At 41.8% G+C, this 17,931-nt stretch overlaps 1 protein-coding gene across 2 annotated transcripts in view; it reads right to left on the reverse strand.

Moving 5' to 3' along the window:
• Positions 1-12,431, reverse strand: part of HS3ST5 (heparan sulfate-glucosamine 3-sulfotransferase 5) — a 312,118-nt gene extending 299,687 nt beyond the window's left edge. For both annotated transcript variants that reach the window (XM_090031424.1, XM_090031425.1), the window contains exon 1: positions 12,106-12,431. The gene's annotated coding sequence lies outside the window, so the exon portion shown is untranslated. The remainder of the gene's footprint in view (positions 1-12,105) is intronic.
• Positions 12,432-17,931: the final 5,500 nt, after the last annotated feature.

Consider the following 17,931-nt stretch of genomic DNA (forward strand, 5'->3'; position numbering starts at 1 on the left):
CCTGGGCTTCCCCACCCCTGTGGTTTGCACTGTGCTACCCTGCTTCCTGGGCCAGGAGCAGGAAGTGGAAGCAGAGGGGCTAGGTGGAAGGCTGGAGCAAGAGCAATCAGGGGAATAATAGCCAAATGGGAGGCTAGGGTCCACAAATTAACCCCATGAAGCTCATGGACAATAAGATGGACAGCCCTGGTTGAAATAATTTTTGCAAAATTGTTTTCAACTTGGAGCGTCTTAAAACCAAACTCTTCCTATAACCAATGCCAAATTGTAATTGATATTTTCCAACAAAAACATGTATTAAAAAAAAGAAATCCTAACCATCTTAGGTGCTTAATTTCAGGTTAGGTTGGAATGTTTTCAGGCAGTTTCAATATAAAAGTCATTTTTCAAGATAAATTATATGAAAAAAGTTGATTCCATTCCTCCCCCTCCCCCCAGTTTTTTGCTTTATAAAAGTTAGTCTTTCTTTTAGTTTGGAACTAAATTAAATCAAGTGTCTATTTTGTTTCAAAACCTGAAAAAAAAATTTGATTTTTCTAGTTCCTCTTTTTTCTTTCTTTCCCCCCTTGCTTTAGCTATTGGAATTCATCAGCTTAACTACTCTTCAGTCTACTTCCATTAAGTCTGGATAATTGGATTTTGTAGGGATACAGCAAGTTACATCCTCAGAGGAAAAGCAGTATGATGTTAACATTTTTAAATATTTACCAGTGACATCACTTATCCATACATTTAATAACAGTTTCTGGTGTACACAGAGGAACTTCAGATACCACTGGGAATTTTGCCACTGACTTTAAAGAACCAGTGATTTCATCCAAACTCTTTCTTCCCTCTAAGATAACTCTGCAATATGAAAAAGCACACATGGTTTTTTCTCTTTCTGGTGATGACAATGATGATTTGTTTTAAAAGAAAACAAAATAAAAGGTTATTTAATCAGATTTTGCCTTACAGTTCTGGAATGTAGTTGTTGCCTAAGAAAGAAATATAAGCATGTTGATACATTTTTTATCCACTGGATAGTTCTTTGCTTTTACACTTGCAACTGATCCTTTTACTGTGTTTAATAATTCAGTGGTCAGTATGTGGGTGAGAATTTATTTATTTATTTTTTACAGTTATTCATTTATTAATACATTTATATCCTGCCTTATCTGAAATGCTCAGAGTGGTTCTGACTCCAGGAAAATGTGGCAGTGACTCAACTCAAATAATTCCCTGCAAACCCCAGTCCTGACATCAGGCCAAATAAATAGGTTTACTAGGTAAAGTCAGCATCAAAAGATTATATTAAATACTGTTTATCTAGTGATTGCATCAAATGTCTCACCCCTACTGTTCTCTGGACACCATTCAGAGCCCTGAAGCCTTATTCAAACCCAATGAATTCAGTGGGAATCTTTTGCAATGTTTCATTATCAGAGCTGATGATTCAAATCTTGGTGTTAGAATTTTGGCCATGATTGTAAAACAGGCCAGTAGCTGGCAAAATCACCTGCAGATTTTTCTTCTTCAATACAAAAATGCACTGTTTGCATAGGATTTCTTTCTTTTTTTTCTTTTTGCATTGAATTTTTTTTTTTGTTCTATAGCCAAGGGTTTAAACATTCTTCAGGAAAACCAGTGGGACCTGCTGTTTTCCCTTTAGGAAGAATTGTACTACTCTCAGTCATTTATTGTGCTCTCATATTTTCCCTTCTATCTTCATGGTCAGAAAGGAACAACACACAGATGTTCTTCTTGACAGGGAGGATGGAACAAGTAGGTGACAAGGTAGAAAACGTTATAGATTGTAAAACAGCAAATAAATACTTAACAAAAATGTAAGCTTATACAACTGTTTGAAATTTAAAGTATGAAATTGTCTCTCTCTAATTTTTCTTCCAACAGTTTTGCTTCCTTATTAGCAGAAAAAATTTCAGTAACCTAACCTAATGTTTTATTGATTTCAGTTACATGCATTACATTTTGATAATTTGCATTTTTAACAGAGAAGTTTTTCCTAATTACTGCTATAGTAATGCAACTTCTAATTGTAATCTTGGCTGTTCGGACTACTATTTTTTAAAAAGTCAATAGTTATTTATTTGTCTTTGATAAAGTTGTCACTGTGCTGTGCAGATTAAGATCACTATTAATATGATAATTTGTTTTTAAGGAAAGATAATTTGTTTTACATTCATTTAATCCTCTCTCTCAGTTTTGCAATATCAGAATCATCATTGACTCCTTCTCATTCTTGCCACATAGCCCTGACAATCTTTCCATGTCTTCTTGATCTTATTAAAAAACACAAACCAAAAATTAAAATACAATAATACTAATTGTTCAATGTAGCAAAATGTTTCAATTATATGAAATCCTTTTTGTTCCAAGAGGTAACACCTCTAGTCCAAGACTTTATTATTTTTCTCTCAACCACTATATCCTCTAGCCTCCCAAGACCCCTTTCCAAAATCTGATTCCTGCTCTCTGAATGCCAAAGGCAAAATTATTTTCCTTGATAATCAATTAAATCATATCAAATCCTCTCTTTATAGCTCTACTAGCTTCCACTCCCACAGCATCATTTTAAGCTTCACACATACCTTAAAGGCTCTGTGCAGCTTGCTTCTCATTTGTTTCATCTTTCATGTGCCATTCTTCCCCCTTACTTTGCTAATGCTGATGATAACATAGGATCGTAAGATCACAAGAAACTGGAGCGGGAAGGGACCTCAGGAGGTCATCTAGTCCAGCGCCTGCTCACGGCAGGATCATATCTGACTAAATCCAGAGCTGTAGCCAGGTATTTTGGTACCTGGTGCAGGTTATATGCAGAGCACTTCCCCAGGTGTGTAACTAGGAATGGGTGAAAGGAGTACTGGGTACTAACTCTAGAGGCCAAGTTAGGGTGGGTGCCAGAATTGCCCCCCAGCCCTGCAAAGTCCATGCCCCAGCAGCAAGAAGATCCTCACAGCTTACTGGGAACTCCAAAATAGTCCCCAGCTGCTGCTGCTGCTTTAAAAGCAACAGCCAGGATAGGCAAAGCATGCAGTGGTGGCAGCAGCAGCAGCAGCAGCTCAGCTCAGCTCAGCTGGGGACTGCTTAGGAATTCCCAGCATGAGTAAGACTTCTATGTCCCTGTTCTCGCCCCATCTTGGAACCACATACCCTTCCCCAGTCTCATAACTGTGCCCCTCCTGGCTCTCAGACCCTGGACACCCCCCTCCTCCACCCTCCCACTCTCCTGCAGGGTTTCCCCAAGGTGCCAACTCTGCTCATTACATCTCTAGCACTCACCTACATACTACTATGTTCTTCCATTTGATTTAGCATCCCCTGTATAAGGGCGCCCAATGCTGGTGCACTGCTGGCACTGCCTTTGCTAGGGTACTGATTAAACCATCATAGCTAAGTGTCTGTCTAATCCGCTTCTGAACATTTCCAAGGGTAGAGATTTCACAACTTCTCTAAACAGCCTGCTCCAATGCTTGACCCTGAATTTCCTCTGCTGCAGTTTGGTACCATTGCTCATTGTCCTGTCCCCAACAGCCATAGTGAAAAGCCCATCTCTGTCTTCACTTTAATCACCCTTAGGTATTTGAAGATGGTAATAAATGCTACCTTTGTTTCCTTCTCCCATCCCTGCCTTCCAACCTTCTGCAGTATTGTACCCTGAACATGGAACAACTTCCTGGGCTAAATCTGCTGACCACCAACCCTCTTCTTATTTAAGTAATTCCTAAAGACTCCTGACTTCATTCAGACTAACAGCTGAACTCACACTGACTTCAGCCAGGATTTCACAAGCATAGTTTTTGGAGGTATAAATGTACATAGGAAAAATGGAAACTTATTCAGTGTCAGTGCTCCATCTAGCATACCCACCTCCCTTGTCTCTCTCAAGTATCTTGTGTTTCTTCTCTAGAATTTACTGTGAGGTGCCAAACACTTTTACTAATATTACCTATTACTTCTCTTGCTGTAATGCTTACCTGACTTAACCACGGACCAGAGCCTAATGGTACTATACAAACACATAAAAGTGGTCTCTACTCAAAGGAGCTGATAATCTAAGTTTAAAACAAGTCCACTAGTAAAAGCAAAAGTAAAAAGAGGAAACACAAAGAAACAGGTGAGATAATACTGTTTAGAATGATACACAGAACTCAAAGAAGAGAAGCCATCCAGTCACAGTTCAGATTTTATAGTCACTAAGGCAGGGAAGATCTTTAAACAGGATTTTGAAAGAGGTGGAGTTGCAGATATTTAAATGCAGCTCCTTTTGAACTGAAGAGAAAGTATGGGGTAAAGAATGAAAGTGTCTGTTTGAAAATTTAACAAATAAAGCATCACTGGCAGAGCAGAGGTATAATTAGATACCTCAAAAGTATCTGAAAGATGATAGGAGGGGCAGAGAGAGACTACGGGACATTAAAGTTATGAGAAAAAGTTCATGTTTGATAGGGGGAAAAGGATTAGCTAAAGAGATAAACTAGGAAGATGACATATGAAGCAGCTTTTTGAATGGCTATCATTATAGTAAGATAGGGGGAAAAGGCTGTTGTCATCAAGATGATCTCCCAAGGTACCTTCCAGCCCTAATGTCTATAAAATCTATGAAATCTATGAAAATGGATGTCAACAACAGTCTGAATTAATGTTTTAACTATGTGCACAGAGACATGATCCAAAAAGCAGCAGTAACATACAGAAACAGGCTGGATGTGATCCTCATCTTTGCTTAACACAACAGCATAAAACACCAGACTGAAACATTTTTCTTGGAAATTCGCAAAAAACTAGAAGTACTGTCCATGGTCAGAAAATGTTACCTGTCTAATGAAGCAGTCTGAAATTTCTACCCTGTTTTTGCCCTGCTCCAGCAAATGGTTTGGAATAACTTTTTGGATGTGAATAAACCCATCCATATCTAAGAAGTTATCCACATGAAAATACATAGGTGTCTATCTGAAAAGAAACACGTCCTTTTATATTTCATCTTTTTCCTGGTCTTGGTCTTTTCTGTTGTCTCAAACTGTTATGACATTAAATACACTTCTGTTAAGGTAGTACCGTTCACAAATAGAATACCACTAAATGTTTTGTTTTTCTTTTTTTTTTTTCTTCTCTCTCTCTTCCTGACAAATTCTGTGAAGTCTGAATTTGGGGCTAAAGTAATGTCAAATGTAACAGTAACTGTAAAATCAAAAACAACTGCCCATTTGCTCAGAAGCCAAGATGTAGTGTAAATCGAGTTCCCTGAAGAAAAACCTACTGCACTCCCTTGAGATGCTGCTTTTTAATAATATCATTGTAGCTGCAATGCCAGATAGGGCATGAGGAGGCACTGATGTGAACATACAGAAAAACAGGTTGTGCGGAAAGCTTACAAGCCCTCTGACCAAGCTTAAGCACTTGCAGTAAAGGACAAATCCCTAATTTGTCAATTTAGCTCATAGTTTTATATAGGATTAATCTGTTAACATTAACATTACCTTTGTATGTTTTTAAAGCAAAACGAGAATATAAATAGTCATTATAAATTGTTTGCTAAAGGCCCTTAGCAAATACTTTTGGTATTCATAGATGGGGTTTTTTTTAGATGTTTGTGTAAATGTAAATCCAGATATCCCTTGGTAGTCTCCAAATGTCTCTACTACCAAGCAGTCTAATAGCTTTATTTATGACAGCTCTTTAGAGAGTTCAGCAAACACATGTAGTCAAGATTATTCAACCTATTATAAAACAAGATTGTATTACAGTGATTTGACTAAAAAAGACAAACTTCTGGGAAAAAAGGAATTGGATGCCACTGTTTTATATTATGCTGGGGTATATATGTTATTTTAATCCCTAGGCAGATGAGTTATATTTTTTTCAAGAAGCATCCCATTGCTAACAGTAAGATTCATCATAACCACAGGTACCAACGATTGAGTATTATGGAAATTATCATTTTTGACACACTGTATGACATCAAGTATCTTAAAAGGTGTCTGGATTATTAATCAGTTTAAGTGTGGCCTAATTTGCCTAATTCAAAAATGTATGAACCTTATGAAACTGTCTATTTAAGTCTACATTATGCTATAATGGTCCCTACTAGTATTCTGAGATTTCATCTTGTGGCACTCTTTCATTATAAATGTTGTTCTTTTATATCTGATCTTTAAAAATTCACTTTGGTCTGAAACTCAGCATAAAACAGTCTCAGTTCCTTAGCATAATTTCAGATTTCTTAATATAATTAAAAATGAATGCTAACATTTGTTAAAGTATACAACTCTGAAACATGTAGACTCTTTTCAGGTGCTTCTTGCCCAAATATTAAAAACAAATTAACAAGCAGATATTCAACTGTACAGCCCAACCACTATTTATATCTATAATTGCAGATTCAAAAAAGTTGAGACACTTACTTTAGAAAAATATACTCCACTACCTGGCCTAGATTTAGAAATTTATTTCTGGTAAATTAAGTGTTTAAGCACATGCTTAAATCCTTTTGCAGTTAGTAGGATCCAAGTACATGCTTAAATATAAGCATGAGATTTTTAGTTTTCCTTCGTGTACCCTTCTCCAATTAATATTTAACTTCATTAATTTAACTGTGTCACAACAGATTTTAAAATAAATTCAGAGACAAATCATAAAATAATTCAGCATTTATTTATTTGTTAATTTAATAATCTTTATAGATTGCCATTTTGGACCAAAGTTGGTATTACAGTTGATATTACAGTGTTCATTTCCATATTAGTTCGCCATCCAACTCTAGCATGTAAACTTTCATGCTCTTCTAGGAAAGATCATTTTCTCAAGAAAAAAGTCTGAATAAACTAAAGGAAACACAAAAGACTTATATTTAAATACGATTGGGGTTATGACACAAAATCTGTTTTATCAGTTGCATCTTTCCTTGTTCTGTTGAGTTGTGTTTAGCTCTTGTATGGTTTTCCTGACATGCTATGAATAATTTTACATGCCATCTGTTTTACATGTCAGGTTCCATATGCACAATGTATAACCTGAATACAATATTTTGATTGATTTCAGCTACTAGGAAGGCTTTGGTCCCCTTCAGTCAATATATATTGAATTTGGTATATTGATATTCAAAGAGCATAGTCCTTAATAACTTGTTTTAGAGGCTTATTCTATAGATTAAGATATAACACCATAATACACAAAAACAATTTATTAAAAATATATATATAAACAAGACTAGAAATCAGTAGTCACTGTTCCATTTATTGTTATCCTGCTAAGACTATTAAGAGTTTTCTAACAGTAAGAGTTCAATAATTTTTCAGGACCATTCACCTGACACAACATGAATATCTGATACCATAAACATGATTCAGATTAATACAAATTACATTAAAATGCCAGTGGCTCTAAATGAGAAATATCTGAATTAAGCAGCCTTTTTCCACAAATTATGTTTGTAAAGACGTTAAAGGAGATGAAAGAGGATTTAAATTCAGACTCTTCTTCACAAGGCCACTCCCTATGATCCCTGATTTACAGACCCAAACAACACACCCAATTCAAAAAAACAAGTCAGTCAAAAATGCCAACTACCGTAACTATAAACCAGTGACTCTGAATCCTTTTAGACTCCAGGAACTCTTGTTAGACTCAAGACATCCCTCAGAAAATGCCAGCTCCTGGTTTTCACTTGTTTTTACTATGAAAAACGAATACAGCAAAATTTATGTTGCAAAGAACTCAGAAAAAACATAGTAGGTCACAAATGTTTTAACCCTACAAATTCCTATCTGAACTCTCTGTATTCATTGTGTTAATCATGTTTGCACACCTAACAGCACTAATATTATGTGGCATCTCCTGACACCCCTAAAGGGTTTTAAGGTACCTCAGGGTGCCTCAGCACCCTGGTTGAGAATCACTGCTAAACACTTACTTATTTTCAAACAATACATATAACTACCATACACATGAATGTCTTATTGTATACATGAACAATAAATACTGGGATACAGTCTGGAAGGGTATTCAGAACTGCCTAATTGATGGCCTCCAAGGCAAATGTTCAGACTTATGGAAATAAATGCCTTCTTTTTCAGAGTCACCGAGTATCCCCAAATTCAAAATGAAATGTAGATATTTAGTATCTTTGAAAATCAGGCCAAAGTTCCTAAAGTGGAAATAAAAGCCATTTAACTTGATGTATTTAAAATTAAAATACAATAATAGTAATTGTTTTATATAGCAAAATATTTCAATAATATGAAATGATCAAATAACCCACACAAATCAAAACCAATAAAAATCCCTTTAAATATTATTCCCTGTCCAGCCAGTGTACAATTCCCTTTCACATACAGTACTAGATAAGTTAAGCCAATTAAATTCAAAATTGTATGTAAAATGAAAAACAGAAACTTCAGTAAAACAAGGAAATATCCTCTCTCCCCCAAGGTACTATGAAAAATAACACAAAAGAAAGAAAAGTAATAAAATATTTTTCTACTATTAGAGCCTAGTTTCGTTCTCTCACTTCCAATAGGAACATCTTAATCAATCCATAAATAAATATCCTTGACACACTTCAAAAGCAAACTGCCAGAACCATACAAAAAAGGATGACTGCTAGATGCAGTACCTTGAACTCATATGTGCAACGTGCAATTTCTAGTAACACAGACTCTTTATTAAGAGGCTAACAAGTGTATAAAAACATAACATAGAAAGATTATACTCTCTATGCAAGCATCTGCTTTCTAATAATTCAAGTTGTTATCATCTTGGTTTACTGTCACAATCCTGATCATTTCAGATAGCCATACAAGGATATCTAATATTCTGGCATTTGATTTTGCAAAAAAGTTAACTGGGTCACTACAGATTTTTTTAATATATATTTTTTTTACTCCTTGGTATATCTTTTATACATATTATTCTTTTTCAATAGGAATCATGAAAACACATTCATGCTTTAGCCTTCTTAATGGGGTGTGGGAAATATAAGCAGTTATGAGAGCTATTTTTTTCCTAAAAGTTAATATTGACTTTTTGGTGTCTCATTCTTATATTTACTTTCCCAAAATGCTGATATTGCACAATACTGAGAATGTTCTGTGAACTGAACTTCCATTAGTAAATGGATTTTATTTTTCATAAAATCTTTGTCGTCTGTATGAACATGTCCATTTTAATTATTAACCAGAGGCAGTCCTACTTAATTGTGTATATGTTTTGAAGAAGGCCTTAAAAACTGAATAAGAAATTATAAACTATACCACATTTACTATTTTTTCCCCAAGGGCAGCAGGGAGAAAGGGCGGATTGCTTATATGTTAAAAGCTTATGCAACACTTTTCCTTATGGATTATATTACATTTCTATTGTTGTTTTCCTCATCCCACTGTTTACTCTCTCGAGGCCTGATCCACAGGCTATCAAAATTAATAGGAACTTCTCCACTGACCTCAGTGGGCTTTGGATCTGGTCCCTCCCTGTTCCAAACTTTATGACAGAATCCCCTGCACCCCCACCAGAAAACTAGCCAACTCTACCCAGGGATTATTCTGTAGAGGGCTATGTATAAAATGACTATTCTTTCCCTATTTTGCTAGCAATCATTTGAAAAAAGGATCCAATTTTGATTGTTTTTCTTTTTTCAAAGTCAGAGTGGAAATTCACAGGGTAACGCTGACACAGTGCAGCTAAATCTCTCTGAACACAGCTCTAGTCACCTTTTAGAAATCTATTTATTTTCATAGAATCATAGAAAATTAGAGCTGGAAGGGACCTCAGGAGGTCATTTAGTCCAACCCCCTGCTCAAAGCAGGATCGCACATTACTAGATCATTTCAGCCAGGGCTTTGTAGAGCTGGGCCTTAAAAATCTCCAAGGATGGAAAATCTCCACAGCCACTCTCGATAACCTGTTGCAGTGCTTCACCACCCTCCTAGTGAAAAAGTTTTGACTAATATTCAATTTAAACTTCCTGTGCTGCAACTTGAGACCATTCTTCCTTGTTCTGTCATCTGCCACCACTGAGAACAGTCTGGCTCCATCCTCTTTCGAACCTCCCTTCAGGTCTTTGTAGGCTGCTATTAAATCCCCGCTCAGTCTTTTCTTCTCCGGACTACATCAGCCCCGTTCCCTCAGCCTCTTCTCATAAATCGCATGCCCCAGCCCCTAAACCATCTCTGTTCATCTCCGCTACTGTGCCTCTTCCAGCCTACTCCCTTGTCCTTTTCCTTGCAGCAGTATGCAGTCCCCCACTTGTTACTATAGTTTGGGGGGAGGAGGGGAGTTTTCCCACTGACTTCAAAGGGAGAAGGATCAGACCCAGGATGCCAAAGATCCCAAGAAAAAAGATTGCTGCCCTGCCTCTGACAACCAGGAGCAACATGGAAAGAGTGCAGCCAAATCCACTTTGAAAACCACCAGCTTGCCACTTTCCCCACAAACCAAGCGGAGCAGGGGGAGTGGAACAAAAAGCCCCTTGCCCTGGTGCCTCTGCCATCTGACAGCCAGAGTCCCTCGTCAATCCCAGCCCAATTCCCAGGCAGTTAAAGGCAGCCGGGCACTGATCTGGTAGCAAACCTGCTTGCAAATGTTTGCCCTTCCCTCCATCTCTTCCAGCTACAACCCTAAGCAGAGAGCATGAGGGCTGGGGGGAGGATGGAGTGGCCCTGCACAGCTCCAGGGGCGCCTGCCTGGGGGGAGTGCCCGCAGCAGTGGGGCTCCCCGGAGCCCCCCCCCCCCACGCGGAGCAGCACCCCCCCCTCCCCTGCTGAAGCCCTGAAGAGCAGCATCCCTGCCCCCCCGTAGACCCCCGCTAAGAAGAGTCTCCGCGCCCCACCTGAGCCAGCAGCTGCTTCCTTCCAGCTGCCCCTCCGCCCCCTCCCCGCTCCCGCCGGAGCGGCTGCGCCCAGGCCCCGCGCGGCACTGCCCCGCTCCCGGACCGTCCCCAGCGGCGCCGCGCCCAGGGCTCCTCGCCCGGCCTCACCGCGGCCCGCCGGCGGGAGCCCCCCGGCCCGGCCCTGCGGCCGAGCGCCACAGTCCCGCAAAGCTTCCCGCCAGCACCGCCGGCCCTGCCCCGCTTTCTGCTCCGCGCCGCGCCTCCGCGCGCACGGACACCTCTGCACACACGCGCGTACACATGCACGCACCCTGCCTCTGCGTGCGTGTGCCCAAAAGCCTAAGGGTGCGCGCGCGCACACACACACACACACACATATGTATACACACACATCCATACAGAGACACTTACACATCCATACAGAGACACTTACACATCCATACATATATGTATGTGTCTATGTCTATGTATAAATGTGTGCGCATCCTTAGTCTCTTGGGCACGCACACACATACACATGCATATATACACACATCCATACATAGACACTTATGCATATATGTATGGGTATGTATGTATGAATGTGTGTGTGTGCACCCTTAGTCTCCTGGACACTGACATACACACACACACACACATATATACACACACCCATGCATACACACACGTATACATATATGTATGGATGTGTATGTGTAAATGCGTGTGTGTCTCTTGGACATGAACATACGCACATATACATATATATATGTATATACGCATACACCTATATATACACATATCCATCCATACACACGTATACATATATGTATGGGTGTGTGTGTGTGTGTCCTTAGTCTCTTGGACACACACACACATATATATACACACAGACATATATATAGTCTCTTGGATATTCATATATATACACACACATACACATGCACATCCACACACATGTATACACACACAGGCATATACACATGTATATGTGTATCTGTATGTAGATGTGTGCGCATGTACAAACGCACGTACAGACACATACAAGTACATATATGGATGTGTGTATGTACTCACACACATATATGCACATAGACACACACGTACACAGACATGTACACACCTTCATACACATATACATATGTACACACACATACCGTACATACAGGTATGCATGTGTGCGTGTGTACATGTCTATGTGCCTGCGTGTGTGCGCTCGCACACGCCCCCCGGCAGCGAGCAGTGCCCCGCGGCGGCGCCCGGGCACACACGCACTCCCTGGTGCCCGGACCACTTACCGGGCATCCTTCAAAGCAGGCGGAGGGGCGGCGCGGGGCCGGGGCCGGGGCCGGGGCTCAGCGGCGGAGCAGCGCGGGGCCGAGGCAGGAGCGGGGGGCGGCGCGGGCACACGCGGCCGCCGGGGCAGCGAGGCGGGCGGCGGCGGGGCGGAGGGCGCCTTTCCCGCACATCCCGGGGAGGCTGCGGCCGGGCGGGCGAGGAGGAGCCCGGACTGGGGCTCCCGCGCGTGGCTGCGGCTCTCCCCGCTCCGCTCCGTGGCCGGCTGCAGCTGCGGCCGTGCCCAGCTGAGCCGCGAGCCTCTCTCGCAGGCTCTCGGATGCACTGAGGAGCCCCCGCTCCCTGCTCCCTCCTCCCTCCCTCCTCGCCCGCCCCCTGCAAGGCAGCGAGCGGCGGAGGCTGCAAAGCGCCGCGCAGGTGAGACACATCCCCCCGCCTCCAGCCCTGCAGCTGCTGCGAGGGGACCTGGTTCGCCTCAGCCGGCCGGGGGCACTGAGGCGGGGGCTGGGCTGGGCTGGGCTGGGCTGGGACAGAAGGCTGCTTGCTGCCGGCTCTTGTCGCCCGATTCCCAGGATGAGCAACCACTGCGGAATAAGGAAGCGGCGGCAGCAGCAGGCAGGAGTTTCCTTTCCCCACCAGCTCTGCCATACCTGATTCCTCGCCCATACTGCGCTTCCCCCCCTCTCCCCTTCCCCAGCCACTTGCTAGGGAGCTCCCTGCCGCCTGACTTACCTGCTGGTCGTCCGGGCAGGCTTGAGACAGAGGTGATGGGGAGAGGGGGAGGTTCACATCCCCAAACCCCCCTGCTCATTCTCAGGAGGAATAAAAAAAATAGCCACAGCAGCACTGGAAGTTCTTTGCATCATCAGCCCGGCTGGTGCTGCTGCTGTCTGCTCTACTGTTCCCAAGAAGCAGGGCAAGGGCACGTGGGAGGGAGGCAGCTGCACTTCTCCCCCTAACCATCCCACCCTGCTACAACACTTTAAAAAAAAGAAAAAAAGACTTGCTGGCAAGGTGAGATGGGGAGCGCTTAGGATTTTGGATGTAAAGTTTCAGATCCAGTCTTTAGAAGCAGAGAGGAGTTGGGCTGGAAAGGCCCTCCGGAGATCACCTAGTCCAACCCCCTGCCTGAGGATCAGCCCCAGTAAGCAACTCATCCCATGCAATCTGTCATCTAAACTGTCTATAAGACTGCCCTGTGTGTATCAGCACTGCCGACCTAACAGCCTAACTTGCCACTGGTAAAGCAAGGGAACCATGGCAGCCAACTTCATAGAAAAAGTAGGGCTGGAAGGGACCTCCGGAGGTCACCTAGTCCAAACCCCTGCCAGAAGCAGGATCAGCCATAGCCCACTCATCCTATGCAATCCATCATCTAAACTCTATACAAGACTGACAGCAATCCTGACACCACAGACCTAACAACTTGCTACAGGTACATCACGGGAACCATGCAGCCAACTTAATAGAAAAAGCAGGGTTAAAGGGACCTCTGGAGAGATCCCTTAGTTGGACTCCCTGCCAGAAGCAGGATCAGCCCTAGCCAAATCATCCTATGCAATCTATCATCTCAACTCTGCATAAGACGGCTGTCAACCCTGACACCACACAGGCCTAACACCTTAACCTGCTACAGGTAAAGCAGGGGAACCATGGCAGCTAACTTCATAGAAAAAGTAGGGCTAGAAGGGTCCTCCAAAGTTCATCTGGTCCAGAGGTTCCCAAACTTTTTCTTATTGCATACCCCCTTCAAGATTTACCAGCTGCCCACATACCTTTACTAGCATACATTTGATATTTTAACCTCTTAAATGCCAATTATTATCATAATGAAAATTAAATCCACCTTTATGCAATTTCTCCCACGTACCCCCCAGAGACGTCTTGTGTACCCCCAGGGGTATGCATATCACAATTTGGGAACTCCTGACCTAGTCCAACCCTCTGCTTGAGGCAGGATCATCCCCAACCAAATCCTTCTATGCAATTCATCATCGAAACTCTACTTAAGACTGCCACCCACCCTGACAACACAAGGTAATGCCTTAACTTCTCACAGGTAAAGATAACCAGCAGCCAAGGTCCTGCTTTTATAAAATGTTGTCAATATATGCTTAAAACATCCCTTGTAGAGGGCCATGTCCCAGACTACAGGGTACGGCAAACAGCACCCCCCCTGCCTGTACCAGCTGGATCATGGGGTAAAATTCCTTCCTGTCTTCAAATTCAGTGATTGGTCTGACCTTGAGATTAATGTTTTTGGGTGTTTTTTTTTAAAACACTAGAAGCTGTTAAGGTCATTCACATTCATTTGAATCAAATGCATGCCCTTTGATTTTAGGAGTTTAGGGAACAGGAAATTATGATAATGACCCACTGTAAACTGAGGACAGGAAATATATTTCCAGGGTGAGTTAGCTTCTTCATGGGCTCATCTACATGAGATGTTGACTGCCCAGTTGACTAATTAACTTTGCGGTAAACATTTCAGTGTCTGCACATGCTCCCCTATTAGGGCACAAGTACTACCCAGCTGCAGAGCCTTTTTGTGTGCAATAGCACACATGCAGATATTGAATGGCCGGTTTGGGGCATGAGGGTGCTTCAACACGGGGCTGTTTGTTGGCTAGCCCTGCAATGAATAGCCCACATGCCCCAGCCAGCCCCTCCATAGCACCCCTGGGACTTCCTGCCAGCTGGGGATGCTCTAACCAGGCTCAGTGGCTCAGGTATAGATGTAAACCATGTGCCCAGGAGCTTTCTGGGAGAAATTATCTGAGGAAAAATAAACTTCACAGTTTATTGCTGTGCACAAATGCCATGTGTAGACATGCCCCATGAGAAGGCTGACAGCCTCACAATTTTAGTAGAAGAAGCATTAAGCCCAGTATCTAAAAATCCATATCCAGTAGCTAAAAATGTGAACTCAGGCCCCCAAGTCTCCCCTGACCTGCATCTTGTGCAGTTATTTGCACCGAGGTGAAGTGTGTGTACAATGCTGTCATTATGCAACCAGGAAGCTTTGTTACTCCTAACAATTTGAGCAATGAGGAACAAAGAACAGCAGGAACCCACAACCATGATGATTTTCTAGCACACACTTTACATTCCCTTTGCAGTAGGGTAAAGGTCTACACAGTCTTAGAGAATCAGGAGCCCACTCTCTTTCACTCTTCACTCATCAAACTGTGGGATTCAATGCTCATTGTGAGTGACAGACAAATCAGCATGGTTTTCAGGAAAAGGCTGTATAAAATCAAACTTTTATTTACCAACAACTCATGTAATGATAAAAAAAAAATCAACCAAGAATATATTGTCAAATGTATTGAGCTGGAGGAAGCCTGGCTGTTTGCCAGATCTATGATCCATTAACCTCTTTAGCTCATTGTTGGCAGGCAACAATAGCACACAATCAAATTCTTATATTTTAAAGACAAGTCATTTACTTTTCATACTAAAATCCACTCTCCCATATTACAGTTAAAAGAAGGCCTTTAACAATAAAAGAATACATAGGGTTTTCCTGAACAAGTGCTTGCTGTTAGTTTGTGCTTTTTCCCAGGGATAAAAAATGTTGGCTGTCTAAAACTAAAGGTAATATCATCCACAAAGGTGAACAACAGAATGTGAAAAAATTATACTTCATATCAAGGCACTTAACACATTTTATATTCAGTGATGTATTTATATTAAGTGATATATTGTATAAGTTTTCTACTATTTACAATTTTGGTTTCTGTTCTTACGCACAGAAAACAAAGCCTGATACAGTAAAAAATATTTACTGTAATGAAAATGTAGAAATAGAGTATGTAATACCTATTTTTCTCATTAACTGTGCTTTTATTCTATATCTACTTATGAAGTCATATGTACATATATATGTTATGCACATACTGTATACACATATTTATGGTTCTATATTTACATGAACACACAGTCAACAAGCAGTGTAATATTCATATGATTCAAAGATAATTTTCTGAATAAATAAATGCATAAATAATAAAATCAGGACAAGAAGTACCGCACTCAGCTCAACAATAACGAATTAGTGTATGCACAGGAGGATAAATCATTGGATCATTGATAGAGAAGCAGGTGTAAGTTACATCTAACAAAAGTAAATCCATTAGATATGAATGTGGTTTTAGAAAATATGGAAATACAGATTTCTCTTTTGTTTTCTTTCCTTTGAATTATAGTCATGTTCACTTCTGAGAATATTTTATGGTCATGGATAAAAAAGTCTCTTTTGGAATGCCTGAATTCAGAGGGGAAAAACCAGACCCTGCTATCTGGGCTGGCACTAAGAGCTGATGTGTATGTGAGAGGAGGCAGATTTGATGAGGAGCTGGAGGTAGAGAAACTGAGGAGATGGGTGCAGGATGAATGGAGGAATGTGGGGAAGGACTGAAGAAGCAGACTGGGAATTGAAGGAGAGGAGATGCCATACCCAGGGATGAGATCTTGGGTCTGGCCCCCCACCAAAATATGATCAAATCCTGAGTGGGGAGCCTTCCAGTAGGGTACTGGCTTGCCCCTCCCACTTCTCTGTGGGTAATGTAGGATCTGAGACAATGATTTCCCCTCTCAGTGTCTATACTGATTTATTCAGGAGAAAGTGGGACATGATAATTAGGGGTGCAGCCTATAAATTAAATTAGCATCTGATGAAGTGAGCTCTTGTTCATGAAATCTTACGCCTCTCAAATTCAGTTAGAGTATAAGGCATATCTCTACCCAGGCCTTCTGCCTGACTCTAGAGACAAAGATGGCTACTTACCTCTCCCTACAAATTAGGGCATCCTAGGCCTCTGAATTCTAGAAACAGTAAGGGAAAAAGAGATGGGACAGATCAGTCTGGATAGGCCCTGTATATGTATTCTTTTCTTAAGCATCTACTATCTGCCACTGTAAGATATAGGGTAATGGGTGAGGTGCACATGGGGCCTGAACTCAAATGACACATCATATGTTCCAGGCTTCTAGGACAGTGTTATCATATACAAAATTAGATAATATGAAAAATAGAACTTAGGACAGGAGGAGAGTTGTGATGAAAACACATACATCACATTTTCTGAGACCCAATCTATAACTTTTTTGTGAAATCAGTTAGGGATTTCGATTCGGCCTCTCTACACCTGATCCCCCAACTTGCCTTCTCTGAGAATTAATTTGGATTAGAGCAGCAAAACTCCCTCTGCCCAAAGGGAGACATGATTTAAAAGCCACAAATGACTAGTGATCTAATTTGCACAGCTTCTTTGTTCCGCTGAGCAATTCAACAGGTACTATTTATGAGAGTGTGTCATCTTACTTTATGAGATTGCCTGTACTCAGTCAAAGTTGCTCTTACAAAGTTGGTATTCAGAGCCATTTGTAGACAGCATGGAGGTTTACTTTGTCTTAAACTAACATGGTGTTTTTTCAAAAGCACCACTTCAATTTAGGGCAAAGTAAACCCCTGTGTCATACCCGTGTCGAAGCCTGATTGTTACCTGCCTCTTCAGTGGTGGGGAGGGGAGAGCAAGCTGCTGGTGGGCAGAGTGGTGCCTGAGCTATGCGGGGGGCACTTCCTTCCGTGGCAGTGGCGGCACCCCCCAGGTGGCACCCACCCACAGGCACCTGGCTTGGGCAGCCCCGGGGGAGTACCACAGCTGCAGAGGGAAGCACTGGGTCCTGTGCAGATCAAGCAGGCAGGCAGGCTCCGGGGGGGCGGGGGGCAGGGGGTAGATATCAGGCTCACTGCTTTCTTTTCCCCCTTCTGTGGAGCCTGCCTTCCCAGGTTGCTGCCAGGCTGCCTGCATAGTCTAGTAGCA

Source organism: Crocodylus siamensis, chromosome 1 (genome assembly GCF_052110815.1).
Source record: "Crocodylus siamensis isolate JL-2025a chromosome 1, ASM5211081v1, whole genome shotgun sequence".
NCBI classification, from domain to species: domain Eukaryota; kingdom Metazoa; phylum Chordata; order Crocodylia; family Crocodylidae; genus Crocodylus; species Crocodylus siamensis.